The sequence below is a fragment of the Lepisosteus oculatus genome, chromosome 6, assembly GCF_040954835.1.
Source record: "Lepisosteus oculatus isolate fLepOcu1 chromosome 6, fLepOcu1.hap2, whole genome shotgun sequence".
NCBI classification, from domain to species: Eukaryota; Metazoa; Chordata; class Actinopteri; order Semionotiformes; family Lepisosteidae; genus Lepisosteus; species Lepisosteus oculatus.
This window is the reverse complement of record NC_090701.1, coordinates 45,966,881-45,991,780: the sequence shown is the minus strand read 5'-3', so window position 1 is coordinate 45,991,780 and position 24,900 is coordinate 45,966,881. Positions and strand designations below refer to the sequence as shown.

General features: G+C 52.9%; 55 non-coding genes across 55 annotated transcripts; 20 read left to right on the top strand and 35 right to left on the bottom strand.

Annotated features, from left to right (window-relative positions):
* The first annotated feature begins 426 nt into the window (after nucleotides 1-426).
* trnay-gua (transfer RNA tyrosine (anticodon GUA)) lies at nucleotides 427-514 on the top strand. The gene is given in 2 exon segments: nucleotides 427-463; nucleotides 479-514. It is a non-coding gene; the product is annotated as a tRNA-Tyr (tRNA).
* Nucleotides 515-1,002: 488 nt separating this feature from the next.
* Nucleotides 1,003-1,073, bottom strand: trnag-ccc (transfer RNA glycine (anticodon CCC)). Its single transcript has one exon. It is a non-coding gene; the product is annotated as a tRNA-Gly (tRNA).
* A 347-nt stretch (nucleotides 1,074-1,420) lies between these two features.
* On the bottom strand, nucleotides 1,421-1,493 carry trnak-uuu (transfer RNA lysine (anticodon UUU)). The gene has a single exon. It is a non-coding gene; the product is annotated as a tRNA-Lys (tRNA).
* A 207-nt stretch (nucleotides 1,494-1,700) lies between these two features.
* On the top strand, nucleotides 1,701-1,788 carry trnay-gua (transfer RNA tyrosine (anticodon GUA)). Its single transcript is given in 2 exon segments — nucleotides 1,701-1,737; nucleotides 1,753-1,788. It is a non-coding gene; the product is annotated as a tRNA-Tyr (tRNA).
* Nucleotides 1,789-2,699: 911 nt separating this feature from the next.
* Nucleotides 2,700-2,772, bottom strand: trnak-uuu (transfer RNA lysine (anticodon UUU)). The gene has a single exon. It is a non-coding gene; the product is annotated as a tRNA-Lys (tRNA).
* A 203-nt stretch (nucleotides 2,773-2,975) lies between these two features.
* Nucleotides 2,976-3,063, top strand: trnay-gua (transfer RNA tyrosine (anticodon GUA)). Its single transcript is given in 2 exon segments — nucleotides 2,976-3,012; nucleotides 3,028-3,063. It is a non-coding gene; the product is annotated as a tRNA-Tyr (tRNA).
* A 495-nt stretch (nucleotides 3,064-3,558) lies between these two features.
* On the bottom strand, nucleotides 3,559-3,629 carry trnag-ccc (transfer RNA glycine (anticodon CCC)). Its single transcript has one exon. It is a non-coding gene; the product is annotated as a tRNA-Gly (tRNA).
* Nucleotides 3,630-3,976: 347 nt separating this feature from the next.
* On the bottom strand, nucleotides 3,977-4,049 carry trnak-uuu (transfer RNA lysine (anticodon UUU)). The gene has a single exon. It is a non-coding gene; the product is annotated as a tRNA-Lys (tRNA).
* Nucleotides 4,050-4,252: 203 nt separating this feature from the next.
* On the top strand, nucleotides 4,253-4,340 carry trnay-gua (transfer RNA tyrosine (anticodon GUA)). Its single transcript is given in 2 exon segments — nucleotides 4,253-4,289; nucleotides 4,305-4,340. It is a non-coding gene; the product is annotated as a tRNA-Tyr (tRNA).
* A 495-nt stretch (nucleotides 4,341-4,835) lies between these two features.
* On the bottom strand, nucleotides 4,836-4,906 carry trnag-ccc (transfer RNA glycine (anticodon CCC)). Its single transcript has one exon. It is a non-coding gene; the product is annotated as a tRNA-Gly (tRNA).
* Nucleotides 4,907-5,249: 343 nt separating this feature from the next.
* Nucleotides 5,250-5,322, bottom strand: trnak-uuu (transfer RNA lysine (anticodon UUU)). Its single transcript has one exon. It is a non-coding gene; the product is annotated as a tRNA-Lys (tRNA).
* A 204-nt stretch (nucleotides 5,323-5,526) lies between these two features.
* Nucleotides 5,527-5,614, top strand: trnay-gua (transfer RNA tyrosine (anticodon GUA)). Its single transcript is given in 2 exon segments — nucleotides 5,527-5,563; nucleotides 5,579-5,614. It is a non-coding gene; the product is annotated as a tRNA-Tyr (tRNA).
* Nucleotides 5,615-6,106: 492 nt separating this feature from the next.
* trnag-ccc (transfer RNA glycine (anticodon CCC)) lies at nucleotides 6,107-6,177 on the bottom strand. Its single transcript has one exon. It is a non-coding gene; the product is annotated as a tRNA-Gly (tRNA).
* A 347-nt stretch (nucleotides 6,178-6,524) lies between these two features.
* On the bottom strand, nucleotides 6,525-6,597 carry trnak-uuu (transfer RNA lysine (anticodon UUU)). Its single transcript has one exon. It is a non-coding gene; the product is annotated as a tRNA-Lys (tRNA).
* A 207-nt stretch (nucleotides 6,598-6,804) lies between these two features.
* Nucleotides 6,805-6,892, top strand: trnay-gua (transfer RNA tyrosine (anticodon GUA)). The gene is given in 2 exon segments: nucleotides 6,805-6,841; nucleotides 6,857-6,892. It is a non-coding gene; the product is annotated as a tRNA-Tyr (tRNA).
* Nucleotides 6,893-7,380: 488 nt separating this feature from the next.
* Nucleotides 7,381-7,451, bottom strand: trnag-ccc (transfer RNA glycine (anticodon CCC)). Its single transcript has one exon. It is a non-coding gene; the product is annotated as a tRNA-Gly (tRNA).
* A 347-nt stretch (nucleotides 7,452-7,798) lies between these two features.
* trnak-uuu (transfer RNA lysine (anticodon UUU)) lies at nucleotides 7,799-7,871 on the bottom strand. The gene has a single exon. It is a non-coding gene; the product is annotated as a tRNA-Lys (tRNA).
* Nucleotides 7,872-8,078: 207 nt separating this feature from the next.
* On the top strand, nucleotides 8,079-8,166 carry trnay-gua (transfer RNA tyrosine (anticodon GUA)). The gene is given in 2 exon segments: nucleotides 8,079-8,115; nucleotides 8,131-8,166. It is a non-coding gene; the product is annotated as a tRNA-Tyr (tRNA).
* A 488-nt stretch (nucleotides 8,167-8,654) lies between these two features.
* Nucleotides 8,655-8,725, bottom strand: trnag-ccc (transfer RNA glycine (anticodon CCC)). Its single transcript has one exon. It is a non-coding gene; the product is annotated as a tRNA-Gly (tRNA).
* Nucleotides 8,726-9,072: 347 nt separating this feature from the next.
* trnak-uuu (transfer RNA lysine (anticodon UUU)) lies at nucleotides 9,073-9,145 on the bottom strand. The gene has a single exon. It is a non-coding gene; the product is annotated as a tRNA-Lys (tRNA).
* A 207-nt stretch (nucleotides 9,146-9,352) lies between these two features.
* Nucleotides 9,353-9,440, top strand: trnay-gua (transfer RNA tyrosine (anticodon GUA)). The gene is given in 2 exon segments: nucleotides 9,353-9,389; nucleotides 9,405-9,440. It is a non-coding gene; the product is annotated as a tRNA-Tyr (tRNA).
* A 492-nt stretch (nucleotides 9,441-9,932) lies between these two features.
* Nucleotides 9,933-10,003, bottom strand: trnag-ccc (transfer RNA glycine (anticodon CCC)). The gene has a single exon. It is a non-coding gene; the product is annotated as a tRNA-Gly (tRNA).
* Nucleotides 10,004-10,350: 347 nt separating this feature from the next.
* Nucleotides 10,351-10,423, bottom strand: trnak-uuu (transfer RNA lysine (anticodon UUU)). The gene has a single exon. It is a non-coding gene; the product is annotated as a tRNA-Lys (tRNA).
* A 207-nt stretch (nucleotides 10,424-10,630) lies between these two features.
* On the top strand, nucleotides 10,631-10,718 carry trnay-gua (transfer RNA tyrosine (anticodon GUA)). Its single transcript is given in 2 exon segments — nucleotides 10,631-10,667; nucleotides 10,683-10,718. It is a non-coding gene; the product is annotated as a tRNA-Tyr (tRNA).
* A 488-nt stretch (nucleotides 10,719-11,206) lies between these two features.
* trnag-ccc (transfer RNA glycine (anticodon CCC)) lies at nucleotides 11,207-11,277 on the bottom strand. Its single transcript has one exon. It is a non-coding gene; the product is annotated as a tRNA-Gly (tRNA).
* Nucleotides 11,278-11,903: 626 nt separating this feature from the next.
* Nucleotides 11,904-11,991, top strand: trnay-gua (transfer RNA tyrosine (anticodon GUA)). Its single transcript is given in 2 exon segments — nucleotides 11,904-11,940; nucleotides 11,956-11,991. It is a non-coding gene; the product is annotated as a tRNA-Tyr (tRNA).
* A 488-nt stretch (nucleotides 11,992-12,479) lies between these two features.
* Nucleotides 12,480-12,550, bottom strand: trnag-ccc (transfer RNA glycine (anticodon CCC)). The gene has a single exon. It is a non-coding gene; the product is annotated as a tRNA-Gly (tRNA).
* A 343-nt stretch (nucleotides 12,551-12,893) lies between these two features.
* Nucleotides 12,894-12,966, bottom strand: trnak-uuu (transfer RNA lysine (anticodon UUU)). Its single transcript has one exon. It is a non-coding gene; the product is annotated as a tRNA-Lys (tRNA).
* A 204-nt stretch (nucleotides 12,967-13,170) lies between these two features.
* On the top strand, nucleotides 13,171-13,258 carry trnay-gua (transfer RNA tyrosine (anticodon GUA)). Its single transcript is given in 2 exon segments — nucleotides 13,171-13,207; nucleotides 13,223-13,258. It is a non-coding gene; the product is annotated as a tRNA-Tyr (tRNA).
* Nucleotides 13,259-13,750: 492 nt separating this feature from the next.
* trnag-ccc (transfer RNA glycine (anticodon CCC)) lies at nucleotides 13,751-13,821 on the bottom strand. The gene has a single exon. It is a non-coding gene; the product is annotated as a tRNA-Gly (tRNA).
* A 347-nt stretch (nucleotides 13,822-14,168) lies between these two features.
* trnak-uuu (transfer RNA lysine (anticodon UUU)) lies at nucleotides 14,169-14,241 on the bottom strand. The gene has a single exon. It is a non-coding gene; the product is annotated as a tRNA-Lys (tRNA).
* A 207-nt stretch (nucleotides 14,242-14,448) lies between these two features.
* Nucleotides 14,449-14,536, top strand: trnay-gua (transfer RNA tyrosine (anticodon GUA)). Its single transcript is given in 2 exon segments — nucleotides 14,449-14,485; nucleotides 14,501-14,536. It is a non-coding gene; the product is annotated as a tRNA-Tyr (tRNA).
* A 488-nt stretch (nucleotides 14,537-15,024) lies between these two features.
* On the bottom strand, nucleotides 15,025-15,095 carry trnag-ccc (transfer RNA glycine (anticodon CCC)). The gene has a single exon. It is a non-coding gene; the product is annotated as a tRNA-Gly (tRNA).
* A 347-nt stretch (nucleotides 15,096-15,442) lies between these two features.
* Nucleotides 15,443-15,515, bottom strand: trnak-uuu (transfer RNA lysine (anticodon UUU)). Its single transcript has one exon. It is a non-coding gene; the product is annotated as a tRNA-Lys (tRNA).
* A 207-nt stretch (nucleotides 15,516-15,722) lies between these two features.
* On the top strand, nucleotides 15,723-15,810 carry trnay-gua (transfer RNA tyrosine (anticodon GUA)). The gene is given in 2 exon segments: nucleotides 15,723-15,759; nucleotides 15,775-15,810. It is a non-coding gene; the product is annotated as a tRNA-Tyr (tRNA).
* A 488-nt stretch (nucleotides 15,811-16,298) lies between these two features.
* Nucleotides 16,299-16,369, bottom strand: trnag-ccc (transfer RNA glycine (anticodon CCC)). Its single transcript has one exon. It is a non-coding gene; the product is annotated as a tRNA-Gly (tRNA).
* Nucleotides 16,370-16,716: 347 nt separating this feature from the next.
* Nucleotides 16,717-16,789, bottom strand: trnak-uuu (transfer RNA lysine (anticodon UUU)). Its single transcript has one exon. It is a non-coding gene; the product is annotated as a tRNA-Lys (tRNA).
* Nucleotides 16,790-16,996: 207 nt separating this feature from the next.
* Nucleotides 16,997-17,084, top strand: trnay-gua (transfer RNA tyrosine (anticodon GUA)). The gene is given in 2 exon segments: nucleotides 16,997-17,033; nucleotides 17,049-17,084. It is a non-coding gene; the product is annotated as a tRNA-Tyr (tRNA).
* A 488-nt stretch (nucleotides 17,085-17,572) lies between these two features.
* Nucleotides 17,573-17,643, bottom strand: trnag-ccc (transfer RNA glycine (anticodon CCC)). Its single transcript has one exon. It is a non-coding gene; the product is annotated as a tRNA-Gly (tRNA).
* Nucleotides 17,644-17,990: 347 nt separating this feature from the next.
* Nucleotides 17,991-18,063, bottom strand: trnak-uuu (transfer RNA lysine (anticodon UUU)). The gene has a single exon. It is a non-coding gene; the product is annotated as a tRNA-Lys (tRNA).
* Nucleotides 18,064-18,270: 207 nt separating this feature from the next.
* trnay-gua (transfer RNA tyrosine (anticodon GUA)) lies at nucleotides 18,271-18,358 on the top strand. Its single transcript is given in 2 exon segments — nucleotides 18,271-18,307; nucleotides 18,323-18,358. It is a non-coding gene; the product is annotated as a tRNA-Tyr (tRNA).
* A 488-nt stretch (nucleotides 18,359-18,846) lies between these two features.
* On the bottom strand, nucleotides 18,847-18,917 carry trnag-ccc (transfer RNA glycine (anticodon CCC)). Its single transcript has one exon. It is a non-coding gene; the product is annotated as a tRNA-Gly (tRNA).
* Nucleotides 18,918-19,264: 347 nt separating this feature from the next.
* trnak-uuu (transfer RNA lysine (anticodon UUU)) lies at nucleotides 19,265-19,337 on the bottom strand. Its single transcript has one exon. It is a non-coding gene; the product is annotated as a tRNA-Lys (tRNA).
* A 207-nt stretch (nucleotides 19,338-19,544) lies between these two features.
* Nucleotides 19,545-19,632, top strand: trnay-gua (transfer RNA tyrosine (anticodon GUA)). Its single transcript is given in 2 exon segments — nucleotides 19,545-19,581; nucleotides 19,597-19,632. It is a non-coding gene; the product is annotated as a tRNA-Tyr (tRNA).
* Nucleotides 19,633-20,120: 488 nt separating this feature from the next.
* On the bottom strand, nucleotides 20,121-20,191 carry trnag-ccc (transfer RNA glycine (anticodon CCC)). The gene has a single exon. It is a non-coding gene; the product is annotated as a tRNA-Gly (tRNA).
* A 347-nt stretch (nucleotides 20,192-20,538) lies between these two features.
* On the bottom strand, nucleotides 20,539-20,611 carry trnak-uuu (transfer RNA lysine (anticodon UUU)). Its single transcript has one exon. It is a non-coding gene; the product is annotated as a tRNA-Lys (tRNA).
* A 207-nt stretch (nucleotides 20,612-20,818) lies between these two features.
* trnay-gua (transfer RNA tyrosine (anticodon GUA)) lies at nucleotides 20,819-20,906 on the top strand. The gene is given in 2 exon segments: nucleotides 20,819-20,855; nucleotides 20,871-20,906. It is a non-coding gene; the product is annotated as a tRNA-Tyr (tRNA).
* Nucleotides 20,907-21,394: 488 nt separating this feature from the next.
* On the bottom strand, nucleotides 21,395-21,465 carry trnag-ccc (transfer RNA glycine (anticodon CCC)). Its single transcript has one exon. It is a non-coding gene; the product is annotated as a tRNA-Gly (tRNA).
* A 347-nt stretch (nucleotides 21,466-21,812) lies between these two features.
* On the bottom strand, nucleotides 21,813-21,885 carry trnak-uuu (transfer RNA lysine (anticodon UUU)). The gene has a single exon. It is a non-coding gene; the product is annotated as a tRNA-Lys (tRNA).
* Nucleotides 21,886-22,088: 203 nt separating this feature from the next.
* trnay-gua (transfer RNA tyrosine (anticodon GUA)) lies at nucleotides 22,089-22,176 on the top strand. The gene is given in 2 exon segments: nucleotides 22,089-22,125; nucleotides 22,141-22,176. It is a non-coding gene; the product is annotated as a tRNA-Tyr (tRNA).
* Nucleotides 22,177-22,664: 488 nt separating this feature from the next.
* trnag-ccc (transfer RNA glycine (anticodon CCC)) lies at nucleotides 22,665-22,735 on the bottom strand. Its single transcript has one exon. It is a non-coding gene; the product is annotated as a tRNA-Gly (tRNA).
* A 345-nt stretch (nucleotides 22,736-23,080) lies between these two features.
* Nucleotides 23,081-23,155, bottom strand: trnak-uuu (transfer RNA lysine (anticodon UUU)). The gene has a single exon. It is a non-coding gene; the product is annotated as a tRNA-Lys (tRNA).
* A 207-nt stretch (nucleotides 23,156-23,362) lies between these two features.
* Nucleotides 23,363-23,450, top strand: trnay-gua (transfer RNA tyrosine (anticodon GUA)). Its single transcript is given in 2 exon segments — nucleotides 23,363-23,399; nucleotides 23,415-23,450. It is a non-coding gene; the product is annotated as a tRNA-Tyr (tRNA).
* A 495-nt stretch (nucleotides 23,451-23,945) lies between these two features.
* trnag-ccc (transfer RNA glycine (anticodon CCC)) lies at nucleotides 23,946-24,016 on the bottom strand. The gene has a single exon. It is a non-coding gene; the product is annotated as a tRNA-Gly (tRNA).
* Nucleotides 24,017-24,642: 626 nt separating this feature from the next.
* Nucleotides 24,643-24,730, top strand: trnay-gua (transfer RNA tyrosine (anticodon GUA)). The gene is given in 2 exon segments: nucleotides 24,643-24,679; nucleotides 24,695-24,730. It is a non-coding gene; the product is annotated as a tRNA-Tyr (tRNA).
* The last annotated feature ends 170 nt before the right edge of the window (nucleotides 24,731-24,900 follow it).

Below are 24,900 nucleotides of genomic sequence, written 5' to 3'. Positions count from 1 at the left end.
TGTCGTCTTCCAGGCCCCTTTGACTCCGTCCAGGACAAACACCACACAAGGACCTCTGCGCTGCTAATGCGGAAGTCTGTGCCCTTGCAATGAGGAGGGCCGCAAACAAGAGCCCGGGGGGTGGGGCTTAGACCTGAGTCACCATAACACCCGAACAGGGAGTTGAACCCTGGACCCTCAGATTAAAATCTGATGCTCTACCGACTGAGCTATCCGGGCTCTACGACAGAAGCAGGAGCAGCAGCAGGGACATACAGGATCCTCAAAGGCCACATGTTTGGTCCACTGAAGAGAGCAAGCCGAGGAAACGACAACGAGCCCAGGAATCTCTGTTAGATCCAACATGACACAGTGCTGTGCTTTCCAAAGAACAGGAACTCCACCCTGCCTCGGGCTGTGAACGTCAGAGAAAGGACACGCACGGCTTCCTCGATAGCTCAGTTGGTAGAGCGGAGGACTGTAGTGGAGAAGGCCGGACATCCTTAGGTCGCTGGTTCGAATCCGGCTCGAGGGACGCTACTGTTTTGGCCCTTGACAATGAAAAAAGAAGAAAATGAGCAAACCTCTCTCTCGCTTGGACCGTAAGGCTGTCAGACATTAGAGCGGAGTCGCTGTCTTTAGAATTCTGCATTCTACTGCTCGCGTCTGCTAAGCTTTCCTTTTGCAAAACACTGCGTCAGCGCTGGTGCGCTCAAAACCTAGTCGCAAAGACAAGTGAGACTAAAGGAGGCGCTCGGTGGAGCCCATCGCCGGCACCCTTTCTGTAAGCCTCACCATTGCAGTAGACGTTTGAGTACAAAGCTGTTAAAAAGGAGGCAAGGTATAGCCCCAGAAAGCAAGCAGCACCTTCTGTATTGATGGTCATTCATCCAGTAACCACTTCCTCCTACTCAATATGTTGATGCTTTGATATGCAAACATTTCCCCAGCAGGGGCCACCAATCACCCAGAGCCACACCTCACCCATTAATCAGTGCCAGGCCCACAAGCTAGAGCCCAGGCTGCGCCAGCCGGGAATCGAACCCGGGTCGCAAGAATGGGAATCTTGCATGATACCACTACACCACTGGCGCCCACAGAGAGAGCTTGGTCACACCACAGTTTAAGCCTCTTATCCTCTCACAGGCCAAAGGGAGCAAAGCCCTTCTTTTTGCCCAGCCCACACACCCCACAATTACCTCTGCCCTGCCTAATTTGAAGCTTTGGGAATTTGCAACGAGAAGAGCCGACGGAAGAGGAAAAAAATGCCAAAGACGTACCACCATTGTTTCACTGTCGTCTTCCAGGCCCCTTTGACTCCGTCCAGGACAAACACCACACAAGGACCTCTGCGCTGCTAATGCGGAAGTCTGTGCCCTTGCAATGAGGAGGGCCGCAAACAAAAGCCCGGGGGGTGGGGCTTAGACCTGAGTCACCATAACACCCGAACAGGGACTTGAACCCTGGACCCTCAGATTAAAAGTCTGATGCTCTACCGACTGAGCTATCCGGGCTCTACGACAGAAGCAGGAGCAGCAGCAGGGACATACAGGATCCTCAAAGGCCACATGTTTGGTCCACTGAAGAGAGCAAGCCGAGGAAACGACAACGAGCCCAGAAATCTCTGTTAGATCCAACATGACACAGTGCTGTGCTTTCCAAAGAACAGGAACTCCACCCTGCCTCGGGCTGTGAACGTCAGAGAGAGGACACGCACGGCTCCCTCGATAGCTCAGTTGGTAGAGCGGAGGACTGTAGTGGAGAAGGCCGGACATCCTTAGGTCGCTGGTTCGAATCCGGCTCGAGGGACGCTCGAGGGACTGTTTTGGCCCTTGACAATCAAAAAAGAAGAAAATGAGCAAACCTCTCTCTCGCTTGGACCGTAAGGCGGTCAGACATTAGAGCGGAGTCGCCGTCTTTAGAATTCTGCATTCTACTGCTCGCGTCTGCTAAGCTTTCCTTTTGCAAAACACTGCGTCAGTGCTGGTGCGCTCAAAACCTAGTCGCAAAGACAAGTGAGACTAAAGGAGGCGCTCGGTGGAGCCCATCGCCGGCACCCTTTCTGTAAGCCTCACCATTGCAGTAGACGTTTGAGTACAAAGCTGTTAAAAAGGAGGCCAGGTATAGCCCCAGAAAGCAAGCAGCACCTTCTGTATTGATGGTCATTCATCCAGTAACCACTTCCTCCTACTCAATATGTTGATGCTTTGATATGCAAACATTTCCCCAGCAGGGGCCACCAATCACCCAGAGCCACACCTCACCCATTAATCAGTGCCAGGCCCACAAGCTAGAGCCCAGGCTGCGCCAGCCGGGAATCGAACCCGGGTCGCAAAATGGGAATCTTGCATGATACCACTACACCACTGGCGCCCACGGAGAGAGCGTGCTCACACCACAGTTTAAGCCTCTTATCCTCTCACAGGCCAAAGGGAGCAAAGCCCTTCTTTTTGCCCAGCCCACACACCCCACAATTACCTCTGCCCTGCCTAATTTGAAGCTTTGGGAATTTGCAACGAGAAGAGCCGACGGAATAGGAAAAAAATGCCAAAGACGTACCACCATTGTTTCACTGTCGTCTTCCAGGCCCCTTTGACTCCGTCCAGGACAAACACCACACAAGGACCTCTGCGCTGCTAATGCGGAATTCTGTGCCCTTGCAATGAGGAGGGCCGCAAACAAAAGCCCGGGGGGTGGGGCTTAGACCTGAGTCACCGTAACACCCGAACAGGGACTTGAACCCTGGACCCTCAGATTAAAAGTCTGATGCTCTACCGACTGAGCTATCCGGGCTCTACGACAGAAGCAGGAGCAGCAGCAGGGACATACAGGATCCTCAAAGGCCACGTTTGGTCCACTGAAGAGAGCAAGCCGAGGAAACGACAACGAGCCCAGGAATCTGTTAGATCCAACATGACACAGTGCCGTGCTTTCCAAAGAACAGGAACTCCACCCTGCCTCGGGCTGTGAACGTCAGAGAGAGGACACGCACGGCTCCCTCGATAGCTCAGTTGGTAGAGCGGAGGACTGTAGTGGAGAAGGCCGGACATCCTTAGGTCGCTGGTTCGAATCCGGCTCGAGGGACGCTATTGTTTTGGCCCTTGACAATGAAAAAAGAAGAAAATGAGCAAACCTCTCTCTCGCTTGGACCGTAAGGCGGTCAGACATTAGAGCGGAGTCGCCGTCTTTAGAATTCTGCATTCTACTGCTCGCGTCTGCTAAGCTTTCCTTTTGCAAAACACTGCGTCAGTGCTGGTGCGCTCAAAACCTAGTCGCAAAGACAAGTGACACTAAAGGAGGCGCTCGGTGGAGCCCATCGCCGGCACCCTTTCTGTAAGCCTCACCATTGCAGTAGACGTTTGAGTACAAAGCTGTTACAAAGGAGGCCAGGTATAGCCCCAGAAAGCAAGCAGCACCTTCTGTATTGATGGTCATTCAACCAGTAACCACTTCCTCCTACTCAATATGTTGATGCTTTGATATGCAAACATTTCCCCAGCAGGGGCCACCAATCACCCAGAGCCACACCTCACCCATTAATCAGTGCTTGCTCCCAAGCCCACAAGCTAGAGCCCAGGCTGCGCCAGCCGGGAATCGAACCCGGGTCGCAAGAATGGGAATCTTGCATGACACCACTACACCACTGGCGCCCACGGAGAGCGCTTGCTCACACCACAGTTTAAGCCTCTTATCCTCTCACAGGCCAAAGGGAGCAAAGCCCTTCTTTTTGCCCAGCCCACACACCCCACAATTACCTCTGCCCTGCCTAATTTGAAGCTTTGGGAATTTGCAACGAGAAGAGCCGACGGAAGAGGAAAAAAATGCCAAAGACGTACCACCATTGTTTCACTGTCGTCTTCCAGGCCCCTTTGACTCCGTCCAGGACAAACACCACACAAGGACCTCTGCGCTGCTAATGCGGAATTCTGTGCCCTTGCAATGAGGAGGGCCGCAAACAAAAGCCCGGGGGGTGGGGCTTAGACCTGAGTCACCATAACACCCAAACAGGGACTTGAACCCTGGACCCTCAGATTAAAAGTCTGATGCTCTACCGACTGAGCTATCCGGGCTCTACGACAGAAGCAGGAGCAGCAGCAGGGACATACAGGATCCTCAAAGGCCACGTTTGGTCCACTGAAGAGAGCAAGCCGAGGAAACGACAACGAGCCCAGGAATCTGTTAGATCCAACATGACACAGTGCCGTGCTTTCCAAAGAACAGGAACTCCACCCTGCCTCGGGCTGTGAACGTCAGAGAGAGGACACGCACGGCTCCCTCGATAGCTCAGTTGGTAGAGCGGAGGACTGTAGTGGAGAAGGCCGGACATCCTTAGGTCGCTGGTTCGAATCCGGCTCGAGGGACGCTACTGTTTTGGCCCTTGACAATCAAAAAAGAAGAAAAAGAGCAAACCTCTCTCTCGCTTGGACCGTAAGGCGGTCAGACATTAGAGTGGAGTCGCCGTCTTTAGAATTCTGCATTCTACTGCTCGCGTCTGCTAAGCTTTCCTTTTGCAAAACACTGCGTCAGTGCTGGTGCGCTCAAAACCTAGTCGCAAAGACAAGTGAGACTAAAGGAGGCGCTCGGTGGAGCCCATCGCCGGCACCCTTTCTGTAAGCCTCACCATTGCAGTAGACGTTTGAGTACAAAGCTGTTAAAAAGGAGGCAAGGTATAGCCCCAGAAAGCAAGCAGCACCTTCTGTATTGATGGTCATTCATCCAGTAACCACTTCCTCCTACTCAATATGTTGATGCTTTGATATGCAAACATTTCCCCAGCAGGGGCCACCAATCACCCAGAGCCACACCTCACCCATTAATCAGTGCTTGCTCCCAAGCCCGCAAGCTAGAGCCCAGGCTGCGCCAGCCAGGAATCGAACCCAGGTCGCAAGAATGGGAATCTTGCATGATACCACTACACCACTGGCGCCCACGGAGAGAGCTTGCTCACACCACAGTTTAAGCCTCTTATCCTCTCACAGGCCGGAGCAAAGCCCTTCTTTTTGCCCAGCCCACACACCCCACAATTACCTCTGCCCTGCCTAATTTGAAGCTTTGGGAATTTGCAACGAGAAGAGCCGACGGAAGAGGAAAAAAATGCCAAAGACGTACCACCATTGTTTCACTGTCGTCTTCCAGGCCCCTTTGACTCCGTCCAGGACAAACACCACACAAGGACCTCTGCGCTGCTAATGCGGAAGTCTGTGCCCTTGCAATGAGGAGGGCCGCAAACAAAAGCCCGGGGGGTGGGGCTTAGACCTGAGTCACCATAACACCCGAACAGGGACTTGAACCCTGGACCCTCAGATTAAAAGTCTGATGCTCTACCGACTGAGCTATCCGGGCTCTACGACAGAAGCAGGAGCAGCAGCAGGGACATACAGGATCCTCAAAGGCCACATGTTTGGTCCACTGAAGAGAGCAAGCCGAGGAAACGACGAGCCCAGGAATCTCTGTTAGATCCAACATGACACAGTGCTGTGCTTTCCAAAGAACAGGAACTCCACCCTGCCTCGGGCTGTGAACGTCAGAGAGAGGACACGCACGGCTCCCTCGATAGCTCAGTTGGTAGAGCGGAGGACTGTAGTGGAGAAGGCCGGACATCCTTAGGTCGCTGGTTCGAATCCGGCTCGAGGGACGCTACTGTTTTGGCCCTTGACAATGAAAAAAGAAGAAAATGAGCAAACCTCTCTGTCGCTTGGACCGTAAGGCGGTCAGACATTAGAGCGGAGTCGCCGTCTTTAGAATTCTGCATTCTACTGCTCGCGTCTGCTAAGCTTTCCTTTTGCAAAACACTGCGTCAGCGCTGGTGCGCTCAAAACCTAGTCGCAAAGACAAGTGAGACTAAAGGAGGCGCTCGGTGGAGCCCATCGCCGGCACCCTTTCTGTAAGCCTCACCATTGCAGTAGACGTTTGAGTACAAAGCTGTTAAAAAGGAGGCAAGGTATAGCCCCAGAAAGCAAGCAAGCAGCAACTTCTGTATTGATGGTCATTCATCCAATAACCACTTCCTCTTACTCAATATGTTGATGCTTTGATATGCAAACATTTCCCCAGCAGGGGCCACCAATCACCCAGAGCCACACCTCACCCATTAATCAGTGCCAGGCCCACAAGCTAGAGCCCAGGCTGCGCCAGCCGGGAATCGAACCCGGGTCGCAAGAATGGGAATCTTGCATGATACCACTACACCACTGGCGCCCACGGAGAGAGCTTGCTCACACCACAGTTTAAGCCTCTTATCCTCTCACAGGCCAAAGGGAGCAAAGCCCTTCTTTTTGCCCAGCCCACACACCCCACAATTACCTCTGCCCTGCCTAATTTGAAGCTTTGGGAATTTGCAACGAGAAGAGCCGACGGAAGAGGAAAAAAATGCCAAAGACGTACCACCATTGTTTCACTGTCGTCTTCCAGGCCCCTTTGACTCCGTCCAGGACAAACACCACACAAGGACCTCTGCGCTGCTAATGCGGAATTCTGTGCCCTTGCAATGAGGAGGGCCGCAAACAAAAGCCCGGGGGGTGGGGCTTAGACCTGAGTCACCATAACACCCGAACAGGGACTTGAACCCTGGACCCTCAGATTAAAAGTCTGATGCTCTACCGACTGAGCTATCCGGGCTCTACGACAGAAGCAGGAGCAGCAGCAGGGACATACAGGATCCTCAAAGGCCACATGTTTGGTCCACTGAAGAGAGCAAGCCGAGGAAACGACAACGAGCCCAGGAATCTCTGTTAGATCCAACATGACACAGTGCTGTGCTTTCCAAAGAACAGGAACTCCACCCTGCCTCGGGCTGTGAACGTCAGAGAGAGGACACGCACGGCTCCCTCGATAGCTCAGTTGGTAGAGCGGAGGACTGTAGTGGAGAAGGCCGGACATCCTTAGGTCGCTGGTTGGAATCCGGCTCGAGGGACGCTACTGTTTTGGCCCTTGACAATGAAAAAAGAAGAAAATGAGCAAACCTCTCTCTCGCTTGGACCGTAAGGCGGTCAGACATTAGAGCGGAGTCGCCGTCTTTAGAATTCTGCATTCTACTGCTCGCGTCTGCTAAGCTTTCCTTTTGCAAAACACTGCGTCAGCGCTGGTGCGCTCAAAACCTAGTCGCAAAGACAAGTGAGACTAAAGGAGGCGCTCGGTGGAGCCCATCGCCAGCACCCTTTCTGTAAGCCTCACCATTGCAGTAGACGTTTGAGTACAAAGCTGTTAAAAAGGAGGCAAGGTATAGCCCCAGAAAGCAAGCAGCACCTTCTGTATTGATGGTCATTCATCCAGTAACCACTTCCTCCTACTCAATATGTTGATGCTTTGATATGCAAACATTTCCCCAGCAGGGGCCACCAATCAGCCAGAGCCACACCTCACCCATTAATCAATGCCAGGCCCACAAGCTAGAGCCCAGGCTGCGCCAGCCGGGAATCAAACCCGGGTCGCAAGAATGGGAATCTTGCATGATACCACTACACCACTGGCGACCACGGAGAGAGCGTGCTCACACCACAGTTTAAGCCTCTTATCCTCTCACAGGCCAAAGGGAGCAAAGCCCTTCTTTTTGCCCAGCCCACACACCCCACAATTACCTCTGCCCTGCCTAATTTGAAGCTTTGGGAATTTGCAACGAGAAGAGCCGACGGAAGAGGAAAAAAATGCCAAAGACGTACCACCATTGTTTCACTGTCGTCTTCCAGGCCCCTTTGACTCCGTCCAGGACAAACACCACACAAGGACCTCTGCGCTGCTAATGCGGAATTCTGTGCCCTTGCAATGAGGAGGGCCGCAAACAAAAGCCCGGGGGGTGGGGCTTAGACCTGAGTCACCATAACACCTGAACAGGGACTTGAACCCTGGACCCTCAGATTAAAAGTCTGATGCTCTACCGACTGAGCTATCCGGGCTCTACGACAGAAGCAGGAGCAGCAGCAGGGACATACAGGATCCTCAAAGGCCACATGTTTGGTCCACTGAAGAGAGCAAGCCGAGGAAACGACAACGAGCCCAGGAATCTCTGTTAGATCCAACATGACACAGTGCTGTGCTTTCCAAAGAACAGGAACTCCACCCTGCCTCGGGCTGTGAACGTCAGAGAGAGGACACGCACAGCTCCCTCAATAGCTCAGTTGGTAGAGCGGAGGACTGTAGTGGAGAAGGCCGGAAATCCTTAGGTCGCTGGTTCGAATCCGGCTCGAGGGACGCTGCTGTTTTGGCCCTTGACAATCAAAAAAGAAGAAAATGAGCAAACCTCTCTCTCGCTTGGACCGTAAGGCGGTCAGACATTAGAGCGGAGTCGCCGTCTTTAGAATTCTGCATTCTACTGCTCGCGTCTGCTAAGCTTTCCTTTTGCAAAACACTGCGTCAGCGCTGGTGCGCTCAAAACCTAGTCGCAAAGACAAGTGAGACTAAAGGAGGCGCTCGGTGGAGCCCATCGCCGGCACCCTTTCTGTAAGCCTCACCATTGCAGTAGACGTTTGAGTACAAAGCTGTTAAAAAGGAGGCAAGGTATAGCCCCAGAAAGCAAGCAGCACCTTCTGTATTGATGGTCATTCATCCAGTAACCACTTCCTCCTACTCAATATGTTGATGCTTTGATATGCAAACATTTCCCCAGCAAGGGCCACCAATCAGCCAGAGCCACACCTCACCCATTAATCAGTGCCAGGCCCACAAGCTAGAGCCCAGGCTGCGCCAGCCGGGAATCGAACCCGGGTCGCAAGAATGGGAATCTTGCATGATACCACTACACCACTGGCGCCCACGGAGAGAGCGTGCTCACACCACAGTTTAAGCCTCTTATCCTCTCACAGGCCAAAGGGAGCAAAGCCCTTCTTTTTGCCCAGCCCACACACCCCACAATTACCTCTGCCCTGCCTAATTTGAAGCTTTGGGAATTTGCAACGAGAAGAGCCGACGGAAGAGGAAAAAAATGCCAAAGACGTACCACCATTGTTTCACTGTCGTCTTCCAGGCCCCTTTGACTCCGTCCAGGACAAACACCACACAAGGACCTCTGCGCTGCTAATGCGGAATTCTGTGCCCTTGCAATGAGGAGGGCCGCAAACAAAAGCCCAGGGGGTGGGGCTTAGACCTGAGTCACCATAACACCCGAACAGGGACTTGAACCCTGGACCCTCAGATTAAAAGTCTGATGTTCTACCGACTGAGCTATCCGGGCTCTACGACAGAAGCAGGAGCAGCAGCAGGGACATACAGGATCCTCAAAGGCCACATGTTTGGTCCACTGAAGAGAGCAAGCCGAGGAAACGACAACGAGCCCAGGAATCTCTGTTAGATCCAACATGACACAGTGCTGTGCTTTCCAAAGAACAGGAACTCCACCCTGCCTCGGGCTGTGAACGTCAGAGAGAGGACACGCACGGCTCCCTCGATAGCTCAGTTGGTAGAGCGGAGGACTGTAGTGGAGAAGGCCGGACATCCTTAGGTCGCTGGTTGGAATCCGGCTCGAGGGACGCTACTGTTTTGGCCCTTGACAATCAAAAAAGAAGAAAATGAGCAAACCTCTCTCTCGCTTGGACCGTAAGGCGGTCAGACATTAGAGCGGAGTCGCCGTCTTTAGAATTCTGCATTCTACTGCTCGCGTCTGCTAAGCTTTCCTTTTGCAAAACACTGCGTCAGCGCTGGTGCGCTCAAAACCTAGTCGCAAAGACAAGTGAGACTAAAGGAGGCGCTCGGTGGAGCCCATCGCCGGCACCCTTTCTGTAAGCCTCACCATTGCAGTAGACGTTTGAGTACAAAGCTGTTAAAAAGGAGGCAAGGTATAGCCCCAGAAAGCAAGCAAGCAGCAACTTCTGTATTGATGGTCATTCATCCAATAACCACTTCCTCTTACTCAATATGTTGATGCTTTGATATGCAAACATTTCCCCAGCAGGGGCCACCAATCACCCAGAGCCACACCTCACCCATTAATCAGTGCCAGGCCCACAAGCTAGAGCCCAGGCTGCGCCAGCCGGGAATCGAACCCGGGTCGCAAGAATGGGAATCTTGCATGATACCACTACACCACTGGCGCCCACGGAGAGAGCTTGCTCACACCACAGTTTAAGCCTCTTATCCTCTCACAGGCCAAAGGGAGCAAAGCCCTTCTTTTTGCCCAGCCCACACACCCCACAATTACCTCTGCCCTGCCTAATTTGAAGCTTTGGGAATTTGCAACGAGAAGAGCCGACGGAAGAGGAAAAAAATGCCAAAGACGTACCACCATTGTTTCACTGTCGTCTTCCAGGCCCCTTTGACTCCGTCCAGGACAAACACCACACAAGGACCTCTGCGCTGCTAATGCGGAATTCTGTGCCCTTGCAATGAGGAGGGCCGCAAACAAAAGCCCGGGGGGTGGGGCTTAGACCTGAGTCACCATAACACCTGAACAGGGACTTGAACCCTGGACCCTCAGATTAAAAGTCTGATGCTCTACCGACTGAGCTATCCGGGCTCTACGACAGAAGCAGGAGCAGCAGCAGGGACATACAGGATCCTCAAAGGCCACATGTTTGGTCCACTGAAGAGAGCAAGCCGAGGAAACGACAACGAGCCCAGGAATCTCTGTTAGATCCAACATGACACAGTGCTGTGCTTTCCAAAGAACAGGAACTCCACCCTGCCTCGGGCTGTGAACGTCAGAGAGAGGACACGCACGGCTCCCTCGATAGCTCAGTTGGTAGAGCGGAGGACTGTAGTGGAGAAGGCCGGACATCCTTAGGTCGCTGGTTGGAATCCGGCTCGAGGGACGCTACTGTTTTGGCCCTTGACAATCAAAAAAGAAGAAAATCAGCAAACCTCTCTCTCGCTTGGACCGTAAGGCGGTCAGACATTAGAGCGGAGTCGCCGTCTTTAGAATTCTGCATTCTACTGCTCGCGTCTGCTAAGCTTTCCTTTTGCAAAACACTGCGTCAGCGCTGGTGCGCTCAAAACCTAGTCGCAAAGACAAGTGAGACTAAAGGAGGCGCTCGGTGGAGCCCATCGCCGGCACCCTTTCTGTAAGCCTCACCATTGCAGTAGACGTTTGAGTACAAAGCTGTTAAAAAGGAGGCAAGGTATAGCCCCAGAAAGCAAGCAGCACCTTCTGTATTGATGGTCATTCATCCAGTAACCACTTCCTCCTACTCAATATGTTGATGCTTTGATATGCAAACATTTCCCCAGCAGGGGCCACCAATCACCCAGAGCCACACCTCACCCATTAATCAGTGCCAGGCCCACAAGCTAGAGCCCAGGCTGCGCCAGCCAGGAATCGAACCCGGGTCGCAAGAATGGGAATCTTGCATGATACCACTACACCACTGGCACCCACGGAGAGAGCTTGCTCACACCACAGTTTAAGCCTCTTATCCTCTCACAGGCCAAAGGGAGCAAAGCCCTTCTTTTTGCCCAGCCCACACACCCCACAATTACCTCTGCCCTGCCTAATTTGAAGCTTTGGGAATTTGCAACGAGAAGAGCCGACGGAAGAGGAAAAAAATGCCAAAGACGTACCACCATTGTTTCACTGTCGTCTTCCAGGCCCCTTTGACTCCGTCCAGGACAAACACCACACAAGGACCTCTGCGCTGCTAATGCGGAAGTCTGTGCCCTTGCAATGAGGAGGGCCGCAAACAAAAGCCCAGGGGGTGGGGCTTAGACCTGAGTCACCATAACACCCGAACAGGGACTTGAACCCTGGAACCTCAGATTAAAATCTGATGCTCTACCGACTGAGCTATCCGGGCTCTACGACAGAAGCAGGAGCAGCAGCAGGGACATACAGGATCCTCAAAGGCCACATGTTTGGTCCACTGAAGAGAGCAAGCCGAGGAAACGACAACGAGCCCAGGAATCTCTGTTAGATCCAACATGACACAGTGCTGTGCTTTCCAAAGAACAGGAACTCCACCCTGCCTCGGGCTGTGAACGTCAGAGAGAGGACACGCACGGCTCCCTCGATAGCTCAGTTGGTAGAGCGGAGGACTGTAGTGGAGAAGGCCGGACATCCTTAGGTCGCTGGTTCGAATCCGGCTCGAGGGACGCTACTGTTTTGGCCCTTGACAATGAAAAAAGAAGAAAATGAGCAAACCTCTCTCTCGCTTGGACCGTAAGGCGGTCAGACATTAGAGCGGAGTCGCCGTCTTTAGAATTCTGCATTCTACTGCTCGCGTCTGCTAAGCTTTCCTTTTGCAAAACACTGCGTCAGCGCTGGTGCGCTCAAAACCTAGTCGCAAAGACAAGTGAGACTAAAGGAGGCGCTCGGTGGAGCCCATCGCCGGCACCCTTTCTGTAAGCCTCACCATTGCAGTAGACGTTTGAGTACAAAGCTGTTAAAAAGGAGGCAAGGTATAGCCCCAGAAAGCAAGCAGCACCTTCTGTATTGATGGTCATTCATCCAGTAACCACTTCCTCCTACTCAATATGTTGATGCTTTGATATGCAAACATTTCCCCAGCAGGGGCCACCAATCACCCAGAGCCACACCTCACCCATTAATCAGTGCCAGGCCCACAAGCTAGAGCCCAGGCTGCGCCAGCCGGGAATCGAACCCGGGTCGCAAGAATGGGAATCTTGCATGATACCACTACACCACTGGCGCCCACGGAGAGAGCTTGCTCACACCACAGTTCAAGCCTCTTATCCTCTCACAGGCCGGAGCAAAGCCCTTCTTTTTGCCCAGCCCACACACCCCACAATTACCTCTGCCCTGCCTAATTTGAAGCTTTGGGAATTTGCAACGAGAAGAGCCGACGGAAGAGGAAAAAAATGCCAAAGACGTACCACCATTGTTTCACTGTCGTCTTCCAGGCCCCTTTGACTCCGTCCAGGACAAACACCACACAAGGACCTCTGCGCTGCTAATGCGGAATTCTGTGCCCTTGCAATGAGGAGGGCCGCAAACAAAAGCCCGGGGGGTGGGGCTTAGACCTGAGTCACCATAACACCCGAACAGGGACTTGAACCCTGGACCCTCAGATTAAAAGTCTGATGCTCTACCGACTGAGCTATCCGGGCTCTACGACAGAAGCAGGAGCAGCAGCAGGGACATACAGGATCCTCAAAGGCCACATGTTTGGTCCACTGAAGAGAGCAAGCCAAGGAAACGACGAGCCCAGGAATCTCTGTTAGATCCAACATGACACAGTGCTGTGCTTTCCAAAGAACAGGAACTCCACCCTGCCTCGGGCTGTGAACGTCAGAGAGAGGACACGCACGGCTCCCTCGATAGCTCAGTTGGTAGAGCGGAGGACTGTAGTGGAGAAGGCCGGACATCCTTAGGTTGCTGGTTCGAATCCGGCTCGAGGGCCGCTACTGTTTTGGCCCTTGACAATGAAAAAAGAAGAAAATGAGCAAACCTCTCTGTCGCTTGGACCGTAAGGCGGTCAGACATTAGAGCGGAGTCGCCGTCTTTAGAATTCTGCATTCTACTGCTCGCGTCTGCTAAGCTTTCCTTTTGCAAAACACTGCGTCAGCGCTGGTGCGCTCAAAACCTAGTCGCAAAGACAAGTGAGACTAAAGGAGGCGCTCGGTGGAGCCCATCGCCGGCACCCTTTCTGTAAGCCTCACCATTGCAGTAGACGTTTGAGTACAAAGCTGTTAAAAAGGAGGCAAGGTATAGCCCCAGAAAGCAAGCAAGCAGCAACTTCTGTATTGATGGTCATTCATCCAATAACCACTTCCTCTTACTCAATATGTTGATGCTTTGATATGCAAACATTTCCCCAGCAGGGGCCACCAATCACCCAGAGCCACACCTCACCCATTAATCAGTGCCAGGCCCACAAGCTAGAGCCCAGGCTGCGCCAGCCGGGAATCGAACCCGGGTCGCAAGAATGGGAATCTTGCATGATACCACTACACCACTGGCGCCCACGGAGAGAGCTTGCTCACACCACAGTTTAAGCCTCTTATCCTCTCACAGGCCAAAGGGAGCAAAGCCCTTCTTTTTGCCCAGCCCACACACCCCACAATTACCTCTGCCCTGCCTAATTTGAAGCTTTGGGAATTTGCAACGAGAAGAGCCGACGGAAGAGGAAAAAAATGCCAAAGACGTACCACCATTGTTTCACTGTCGTCTTCCAGGCCCCTTTGACTCCGTCCAGGACAAACACCACACAAGGACCTCTGCGCTGCTAATGCGGAATTCTGTGCCCTTGCAATGAGGAGGGCCGCAAACAAAAGCCCGGGGGGTGGGGCTTAGACCTGAGTCACCATAACACCTGAACAGGGACTTGAACCCTGGACCCTCAGATTAAAAGTCTGATGCTCTACCGACTGAGCTATCCGGGCTCTATGACAGAAGCAGGAGCAGCAGCAGGGACATACAGGATCCTCAAAGGCCACATGTTTGGTCCACTGAAGAGAGCAAGCCGAGGAAACGACAACGAGCCCAGGAATCTCTGTTAGATCCAACATGACACAGTGCTGTGCTTTCCAAAGAACAGGAACTCCACCCTGCCTCGGGCTGTGAACGTCAGAGAGAGGACACGCACGGCTCCCTCGATAGCTCAGTTGGTAGAGCGGAGGACTGTAGTGGAGAAGGCTGGACATCCTTAGGTCGCTGGTTGGAATCCGGCTCGAGGGACGCTACTGTTTTGGCCCTTGACAATGAAAAAAGAAGAAAATGAGCAAACCTCTCTCTCGCTTGGACCGTAAGGCGGTCAGACATTAGAGCGGAGTCGCCGTCTTTAGAATTCTGCATTCTACTGCTCGCGTCTGCTAAGCTTTCCTTTTGCAAAACACTGCGTCAGCGCTGGTGCGCTCAAAACCTAGTCGCAAAGACAAGTGAGACTAAAGGAGGCGCTCGGTGGAGCCCATCGCCAGCACCCTTTCTGTAAGCCTCACCATTGCAGTAGACGTTTGAGTACAAAGCTGTTAAAAAGGAGGCAAGGTATAGCCCCAAAAAGCAAGCAGCACCTTCTGTATTGATGGTCATTCATCCAGTAACCACTTCCTCCTACTCAATATGTTGATGCTTTGATATGCAAACATTTCCCCAGCAGGGGCCACCAATCAGCCAGAGCCACACCTCACCCATTAATCAATGCCAGGCCCACAAGCTAGAGCCCAGGCTGCGCCAGCCGGGAATCAAACCCGGGTCGCAAGAATGGGAATCTTGCATGATACCACTACACCACTGGCGCCCACGGAGAGAGCGTGCTCACACCACAGTTTAAGCCTCTTATCCTCTCACAGGCCAAAGGGAGCAAAGCCCTTCTTTTTGCCCAGCCCACACACCCCACAATTACCTCTGCCCTGCCTAATTTGAAGCTTTGGGAATTTGCAACGAGAAGAGCCGACGGAAGAGGAAAAAAATGCCAAAGACGTACCACCATTGTTTCACTGTCGTCTTCCAGGCCCCTTTGACTCCGTCCAGGACAAACACCACACAAGGACCTCTGCGCTGCTAATGCGGAATTCTGTGCCCTTGCAATGAGGAGGGCCGCAAACAAAAGCCCGGGGGGTGGGGCTTAGACCTGAGTCACCATAACACCTGAACAGGGACTTGAACCCTGGACCCTCAGATTAAAAGTCTGATGCTCTACCGACTGAGCTATCCGGGCTCTAAAACAGAAGCAGGAGCAGCAGCAGGGACATACAGGATCCTCAAAGGCCACATGTTTGGTCCACTGAAGAGAGCAAGCCGAGGAAACGACAACGAGCCCAGGAATCTCTGTTAGATCCAACATGACACAGTGCTGTGCTTTCCAAAGAACAGGAACTCCACCCTGCCTCGGGCTGTGAACGTCAGAGAGAGGACACGCACGGCTCCCTCGATAGCTCAGTTGGTAGAGCGGAGGACTGTAGTGGAGAAGGCCGGACATCCTTAGGTCGCTGGTTCGAATCCGGCTCGAGGGACGCTGCTGTTTTGGCCCTTGACAATCAAAAAAGAAGAAAATGAGCAAACCTCTCTCTCGCTTGGACCGTAAGGCGGTCAGACATTAGAGCGGAGTCGCCGTCTTTAGAATTCTGCATTCTACTGCTCGCGTCTGCTAAGCTTTCCTTTTGCAAAACACTGCGTCAGCGCTGGTGCGCTCAAAACCTAGTCGCAAAGACAAGTGAGACTAAAGGAGGCGCTCGGTGGAGCCCATCGCCGGCACCCTTTCTGTAAGCCTCACCATTGCAGTAGACGTTTGAGTACAAAGCTGTTAAAAAGGAGGCAAGGTATAGCCCCAGAAAGCAAGCAGCACCTTCTGTATTGATGGTCATTCATCCAGTAACCACTTCCTCCTACTCAATATGTTGATGCTTTGATATGCAAACATTTCCCCAGCAAGGGCCACCAATCAGCCAGAGCCACACCTCACCCATTAATCAGTGCCAGGCCCACAAGCTAGAGCCCAGGCTGCGCCAGCCGGGAATCGAACCCGGGTCGCAAGAATGGGAATCTTGCATGATACCACTACACCACTGGCGCCCACGGAGAGAGCGTGCTCACACCACAGTTTAAGCCTCTTATCCTCTCACAGGCCAAAGGGAGCAAAGCCCTTCTTTTTGCCCAGCCCACACACCCCACAATTACCTCTGCCCTGCCTAATTTGAAGCTTTGGGAATTTGCAACGAGAAGAGCCGACGGAAGAGGAAAAAAATGCCAAAGACGTACCACCATTGTTTCACTGTCGTCTTCCAGGCCCCTTTGACTCCGTCCAGGACAAACACCACACAAGGACCTCTGCGCTGCTAATGCGGAATTCTGTGCCCTTGCAATGAGGAGGGCCGCAAACAAAAGCCCAGGGGGTGGGGCTTAGACCTGAGTCACCATAACACCCGAACAGGGACTTGAACCCTGGACCCTCAGATTAAAAGTCTGATGTTCTACCGACTGAGCTATCCGGGCTCTACGACAGAAGCAGGAGCAGCAGCAGGGACATACAGGATCCTCAAAGGCCACATGTTTGGTCCACTGAAGAGAGCAAGCCGAGGAAACGACAACGAGCCCAGGAATCTCTGTTAGATCCAACATGACACAGTGCTGTGCTTTCCAAAGAACAGGAACTCCACCCTGCCTCGGGCTGTGAACGTCAGAGAGAGGACACGCACAGCTCCCTCGATAGCTCAGTTGGTAGAGCGGAGGATTGTAGTGGAGAAGGCCGGACATCCTTAGGTCGCTGGTTCGAATCCGGCTCGAGGGACGCTACTGTTTTGGCCCTTGACAATCAAAAAAGAAGAAAATGAGCAAACCTCTCTCTCGCTTGGACCGTAAGGCGGTCAGACATTAGAGCGGAGTCGCCGTCTTTAGAATTCTGCATTCTACTGCTCGCGTCTGCTAAGCTTTCCTTTTGCAAAACACTGCGTCAGCGCTGGTGCGCTCAAAACCTAGTCGCAAAGACAAGTGAGACTAAAGGAGGCGCTCGGTGGAGCCCATCGCCGGCACCCTTTCTGTAAGCCTCACCATTGCAGTAGACGTTTGAGTACAAAGCTGTTAAAAAGGAGGCAAGGTATAGCCCCAGAAAGCAAGCAGCACCTTCTGTATTGATGGTCATTCATCCAGTAACCACTTCCTCCTACTCAATATGTTGATGCTTTGATATGCAAACATTTCCCCAGCAGGGGCCACCAATCACCCAGAGCCACACCTCACCCATTAATCAGTGCCAGGCCCACAAGCTAGAGCCCAGGCTGCGCCAGCCGGGAATCGAACCCGGGTCGCAAGAATGGGAATCTTGCATGATACCACTACACCACTGGCGCCCACGGAGAGAGCTTGCTCACACCACAGTTTAAGCCTCTTATCCTCTCACAGGCCAAAGGGAGCAAAGCCCTTCTTTTTGCCCAGCCCACACACCCCACAATTACCTCTGCCCTGCCTAATTTGAAGCTTTGGGAATTTGCAACGAGAAGAGCCGACGGAAGAGGAAAAAAATGCCAAAGACGTACCACCATTGTTTCACTGTCGTCTTCCAGGCCCCTTTGACTCCGTCCAGGACAAACACCACACAAGGACCTCTGCGCTGCTAATGCGGAATTCTGTGCCCTTGCAATGAGGAGGGCCGCAAACAAAAGCCCGGGGGGTGGGGCTTAGACCTGAGTCACCATAACACCCGAACAGGGACTTGAACCCTGGACCCTCAGATTAAAAGTCTGATGCTCTACCGACTGAGCTATCCGGGCTCTACGACAGAAGCAGGAGCAGCAGCAGGGACATACAGGATCCTCAAAGGCCACATGTTTGGTCCACTGAAGAGAGCAAGCCGAGGAAACGACAACGAGCCCAGGAATCTCTGTTAGATCCAACATGACACAGTGCTGTGCTTTCCAAAGAACAGGAACTCCACCCTGCCTCGGGCTGTGAACGTCAGAGAGAGGACACGCACGGCTCCCTCGATAGCTCAGTTGGTAGAGCGGAGGACTGTAGTGGAGAAGGCCGGACATCCTTAGGTCGCTGGTTCGAATCCGGCTCGAGGGACGCTACTGTTTTGGCCCTTGACAATCAAAAAAGAAGAAAATGAGCAAACCTCTCTCTCGCTTGGACCGTAAGGCGGTCAGACATTAGAGCGGAGTCGCCGTCTTTAGAATTCTGCATTCTACTGCTCGCGTCTGCTAAGCTTTCCTTTTGCAAAACACTGCGTCAGCGCTGGTGCGCTCAAAACCTAGTCGCAAAGACAAGTGAGACTAAAGGAGGCGCTCGGTGGAGCCCATCGCCGGCACCCTTTCTGTAAGCCTCACCATTGCAGTAGACGTTTGAGTACAAAGCTGTTAAAAAGGAGGCAAGGTATAGCCCCAGAAAGCAAGCAGCACCTTCTGTATTGATGGTCATTCATCCAGTAACCACTTCCTCCTACTCAATATGTTGATGCTTTGATATGCAAACATTTCCCCAGCAGGGGCCACCAATCACCCAGAGCCACACCTCACCCATTAATCAGTGCCAGGCCCACAAGCTAGAGCCCAGGCTGCGCCAGCCGGGAATCGAACCCGGGTCGCAAGAATGGGAATCTTGCATGATACCACTACACCACTGGCGCCCACGGAGAGAGCTTGCTCACACCACAGTTTAAGCCTCTTATCCTCTCACAGGCCAAAGGGAGCAAAGCCCTTCTTTTTGCCCAGCCCACACACCCCACAATTACCTCTGCCCTGCCTAATTTGAAGCTTTGGGAATTTGCAACGAGAAGAGCCGACGGAAGAGGAAAAAAATGCCAAAGACGTACCACCATTGTTTCACTGTCGTCTTCCAGGCCCCTTTGACTCCGTCCAGGACAAACACCACACAAGGACCTCTGCGCTGCTAATGCGGAAGTCTGTGCCCTTGCAATGAGGAGGGCCGCAAACAAAAGCCCGGGGGGTGGGGCTTAGACCTGAGTCACCATAACACCCGAACAGGGACTTGAACCCTGGACCCTCAGATTAAAAGTCTGATGCTCTACCGACTGAGCTATCCGGGCTCTATGACAGAAGCAGGAGCAGCAGCAGGGACATACAGGATCCTCAAAGGCCACATGTTTGGTCCACTGAAGAGAGCAAGCCGAGGAAACGACAACGAGCCCAGAAATCTCTGTTAGATCCAACATGACACAGTGCTGTGCTTTCCAAAGAACAGGAACTCCACCCTGCCTCGGGCTGTGAACGTCAGAGAGAGGACACGCACGGCTCCCTCGATAGCTCAGTTGGTAGAGCGGAGGACTGTAGTGGAGAAGGCCGGACATCCTTAGGTCGCTGGTTCGAATCCGGCTCGAGGGACGCTACTGTTTTGGCCCTTGACAATCAAAAAAGAAGAAAATGAGCAAACCTCTCTCTCGCTTGGACCGTAAGGCGGTCAGACATTAGAGCGGAGTCGCCGTCTTTAGAATTCTGCATTCTACTGCTCGCGTCTGCTAAGCTTTCCTTTTGCAAAACACTGCGTCAGCGCTGGTGCGCTCAAAACCTAGTCGCAAAGACAAGTGAGACTAAAGGAGGCGCTCGGTGGAGCCCATCGCCGGCACCCTTTCTGTAAGCCTCACCATTGCAGTAGACGTTTGAGTACAAAGCTGTTAAAAAGGAGGCAAGGTATAGCCCCAGAAAGCAAGCAGCACCTTCTGTATTGATGGTCATTCATCCAGTAACCACTTCCTCCTACTCAATATGTTGATGCTTTGATATGCAAACATTTCCCCAGCAGGGGCCACCAATCACCCAGAGCCACACCTCACCCATTAATCAGTGCCAGGCCCACAAGCTAGAGCCCAGGCTGCGCCAGCCGGGAATCGAACCCGGGTCGCAAGAATGGGAATCTTGCATGATACCACTACACCACTGGCGCCCACGGAGAGAGCTTGCTCACACCACAGTTTAAGCCTCTTATCCTCTCACAGGCCAAAGGGAGCAAAGCCCTTCTTTTTGCCCAGCCCACACACCCCACAATTACCTCTGCCCTGCCTAATTTGAAGCTTTGGGAATTTGCAACGAGAAGAGCCGACGGAAGAGGAAAAAAATGCCAAAGACGTACCACCATTGTTTCACTGTCGTCTTCCAGGCCCCTTTGACTCCGTCCAGGACAAACACCACACAAGGACCTCTGCGCTGCTAATGCGGAATTCTGTGCCCTTGCAATGAGGAGGGCCGCAAACAAAAGCCCGGGGGGTGGGGCTTAGACCTGAGTCACCATAACACCCGAACAGGGACTTGAACCCTGGACCCTCAGATTAAAAGTCTGATGCTCTACCGACTGAGCTATCCGGGCTCTACGACAGAAGCAGGAGCAGCAGCAGGGACATACAGGATCCTCAAAGGCCACATGTTTGGTCCACTGAAGAGAGCAAGCCGAGGAAACGACAACGAGCCCAGGAATCTCTGTTAGATCCAACATGACACAGTGCTGTGCTTTCCAAAGAACAGGAACTCCACCCTGCCTCGGGCTGTGAACGTCAGAGAGAGGACACGCACGGCTCCCTCGATAGCTCAGTTGGTAGAGCGGAGGACTGTAGTGGAGAAGGCCGGACATCCTTAGGTCGCTGGTTGGAATCCGGCTCGAGGGACGCTACTGTTTTGGCCCTTGACAATCAAAAAAGAAGAAAATGAGCAAACCTCTCTCTCGCTTGGACCGTAAGGCGGTCAGACATTAGAGCGGAGTCGCCGTCTTTAGAATTCTGCATTCTACTGCTCGCGTCTGCTAAGCTTTCCTTTTGCAAAACACTGCGTCAGCGCTGGTGCGCTCAAAACCTAGTCGCAAAGACAAGTGAGACTAAAGGAGGCGCTCGGTGGAGCCCATCGCCGGCACCCTTTCTGTAAGCCTCACCATTGCAGTAGACGTTTGAGTACAAAGCTGTTAAAAAGGAGGCAAGGTATAGCCCCAGAAAGCAAGCAGCACCTTCTGTATTGATGGTCATTCATCCAGTAACCACTTCCTCCTACTCAATATGTTGATGCTTTGATATGCAAACATTTCCCCAGCAGGGGCCACCAATCACCCAGAGCCACACCTCACCCATTAATCAGTGCCAGGCCCACAAGCTAGAGCCCAGGCTGCGCCAGCCGGGAATCGAACCCGGGTCGCAAGAATGGGAATCTTGCATGATACCACTACACCACTGGCGCCCACGGAGAGAGCTTGCTCACACCACAGTTTAAGCCTCTTATCCTCTCACAGGCCAAAGGGAGCAAAGCCCTTCTTTTTGCCCAGCCCACACACCCCACAATTACCTCTGCCCTGCCTAATTTGAAGCTTTGGGAATTTGCAACGAGAAGAGCCGACGGAAGAGGAAAAAAATGCCAAAGACGTACCACCATTGTTTCACTGTCGTCTTCCAGGCCCCTTTGACTCCGTCCAGGACAAACACCACACAAGGACCTCTGCGCTGCTAATGCGGAATTCTGTGCCCTTGCAATGAGGAGGGCCGCAAACAAAAGCCCGGGGGGTGGGGCTTAGACCTGAGTCACCGTAACACCCGAACAGGGACTTGAACCCTGGACCCTCAGATTAAAAGTCTGATGCTCTACCGACTGAGCTATCCGGGCTCTACGACAGAAGCAGGAGCAGCAGCAGGGACATACAGGATCCTCAAAGGCCACGTTTGGTCCACTGAAGAGAGCAAGCCGAGGAAACGACAACGAGCCCAGGAATCTGTTAGATCCAACATGACACAGTGCCGTGCTTTCCAAAGAACAGGAACTCCACCCTGCCTCGGGCTGTGAACGTCAGAGAGAGGACACGCACGGCTCCCTCGATAGCTCAGTTGGTAGAGCGGAGGACTGTAGTGGAGAAGGCCGGACATCCTTAGGTCGCTGGTTCGAATCCGGCTCGAGGGACGCTATTGTTTTGGCCCTTGACAATGAAAAAAGAAGAAAATGAGCAAACCTCTCTCTCGCTTGGACCGTAAGGCGGTCAGACATTAGAGCGGAGTCGCCGTCTTTAGAATTCTGCATTCTACTGCTCGCGTCTGCTAAGCTTTCCTTTTGCAAAACACTGCGTCAGCGCTGGTGCGCTCAAAACCTAGTCGCAAAGACAAGTGAGACTAAAGGAGGCGCTCGGTGGAGCCCATCGCCGGCACCCTTTCTGTAAGCCTCACCATTGCAGTAGACGTTTGAGTACAAAGCTGTTAAAAAGGAGGCAAGGTATAGCCCCAGAAAGCAAGCAGCACCTTCTGTATTGATGGTCATTCATCCAGTAACCACTTCCTCCTACTCAATATGTTGATGCTTTGATATGCAAACATTTCCCCAGCAGGGGCCACCAATCACCCAGAGCCACACCTCACCCATTAATCAGTGCCAGGCCCACAAGCTAGAGCCCAGGCTGCGCCAGCCGGGAATCGAACCCGGGTCGCAAGAATGGGAATCTTGCATGATACCACTACACCACTGGCGCCCACGGAGAGAGCTTGCTCACACCACAGTTTAAGCCTCTTATCCTCTCACAGGCCAAAGGGAGCAAAGCCCTTCTTTTTGCCCAGCCCACACACCCCACAATTACCTCTGCCCTGCCTAATTTGAAGCTTTGGGAATTTGCAACGAGAAGAGCCGACGGAAGAGGAAAAAAATGCCAAAGACGTACCACCATTGTTTCACTGTCGTCTTCCAGGCCCCTTTGACTCCGTCCAGGACAAACACCACACAAGGACCTCTGCGCTGCTAATGCGGAATTCTGTGCCCTTGCAATGAGGAGGGCCGCAAACAAAAGCCCGGGGGGTGGGGCTTAGACCTGAGTCACCATAACAACCGAACAGGGACTTGAACCCTGGACCCTCAGATTAAAAGTCTGATGCTCTACCGACTGAGCTATCCGGGCTCTACGACAGAAGCAGGAGCAGCAGCAGGGACATACAGGATCCTCAAAGGCCACATGTTTGGTCCACTGAAGAGAGCAAGCCGAGGAAACGACAACGAGCCCAGGAATCTCTGTTAGATCCAACATGACACAGTGCCGTGCTTTCCAAAGAACAGGAACTCCACCCTGCCTCGGGCTGTGAACGTCAGAGAGAGGACACACACGGCTCCCTCGATAGCTCAGTTGGTAGAGCGGAGGACTGTAGTGGAGAAGGCCGGACATCCTTAGGTCGCTGGTTCGAATCCGGCTCGAGGGACGCTACTGTTTTGGCCCTTGACAATCAAAAAAGAAGAAAATGAGCAAACCTCTCTCTCGCTTGGACCGTAAGGCGGTCAGACATTAGAGCGGAGTCGCCGTCTTTAGAATTCTGCATTCTACTGCTCGCGTCTGCTAAGCTTTCCTTTTGCAAAACACTGCGTCAGTGCTGGTGCGCTCAAAACCTAGTCGCAAAGACAAGTGAGACTAAAGGAGGCGCTCGGTGGAGCCCATCGCCGGCACCCTTTCTGTAAGCCTCACCATTGCAGTAGACGTTTGAGTACAAAGCTGTTAAAAAGGAGGCAAGGTATAGCCCCAGAAAGCAAGCAGCACCTTCTGTATTGATGGTCATTCATCCAGTAACCACTTCCTCCTACTCAATATGTTGATGCTTTGATATGCAAACATTTCCCCAGCAGGGGCCACCAATCACCCAGAGCCACACCTCACCCATTAATCAGTGCTTGCTCCCAAGCCCGCAAGCTAGAGCCCAGGCTGCGCCAGCCAGGAATCGAACCCAGGTCGCAAGAATGGGAATCTTGCATGATACCACTACACCACTGGCGCCCACGGAGAGCGCTTGCTCACACCACAGTTTAAGCCTCTTATCCTCTCACAGGCCAAAGGGAGCAAAGCCCTTCTTTTTGCCCAGCCCACACACCCCACAATTACCTCTGCCCTGCCTAATTTGAAGCTTTGGGAATTTGCAACGAGAAGAGCCGACGGAAGAGGAAAAAAATGCCAAAGACGTACCACCATTGTTTCACTGTCGTCTTCCAGGCCCCTTTGACTCCGTCCAGGACAAACACCACACAAGGACCTCTGCGCTGCTAATGCGGAAGTCTGTGCCCTTGCAATGAGGAGGGCCGCAAACAAAAGCCCGGGGGGTGGGGCTTAGACCTGAGTCACCATAACACCCGAACAGGGACTTGAACCCTGGAACCTCAGATTAAAATCTGATGCTCTACCGACTGAGCTATCCGGGCTCTACGACAGAAGCAGGAGCAGCAGCAGGGACATACAGGATCCTCAAAGGCCACATGTTTGGTCCACTGAAGAGAGCAAGCCGAGGAAACGACAACGAGCCCAGGAATCTCTGTTAGATCCAACATGACACAGTGCTGTGCTTTCCAAAGAACAGGAACTCCACCCTGCCTCGGGCTGTGAACGTCAGAGAGAGGACACGCACGGCTCCCTCGATAGCTCAGTTGGTAGAGCGGAGGACTGTAGTGGAGAAGGCCGGACATCCTTAGGTCGCTGGTTCGAATCCGGCTCGAGGGACGCTACTGTTTTGGCCCTTGACAATGAAAAAAGAAGAAAATGAGCAAACCTCTCTCTCGCTTGGACCGTAAGGCGGTCAGACATTAGAGCGCAGTCGCCGTCTTTAGAATTCTGCATTCTACTGCTCGCGTCTGCTAAGCTTTCCTTTTGCAAAACACTGCGTCAGCGCT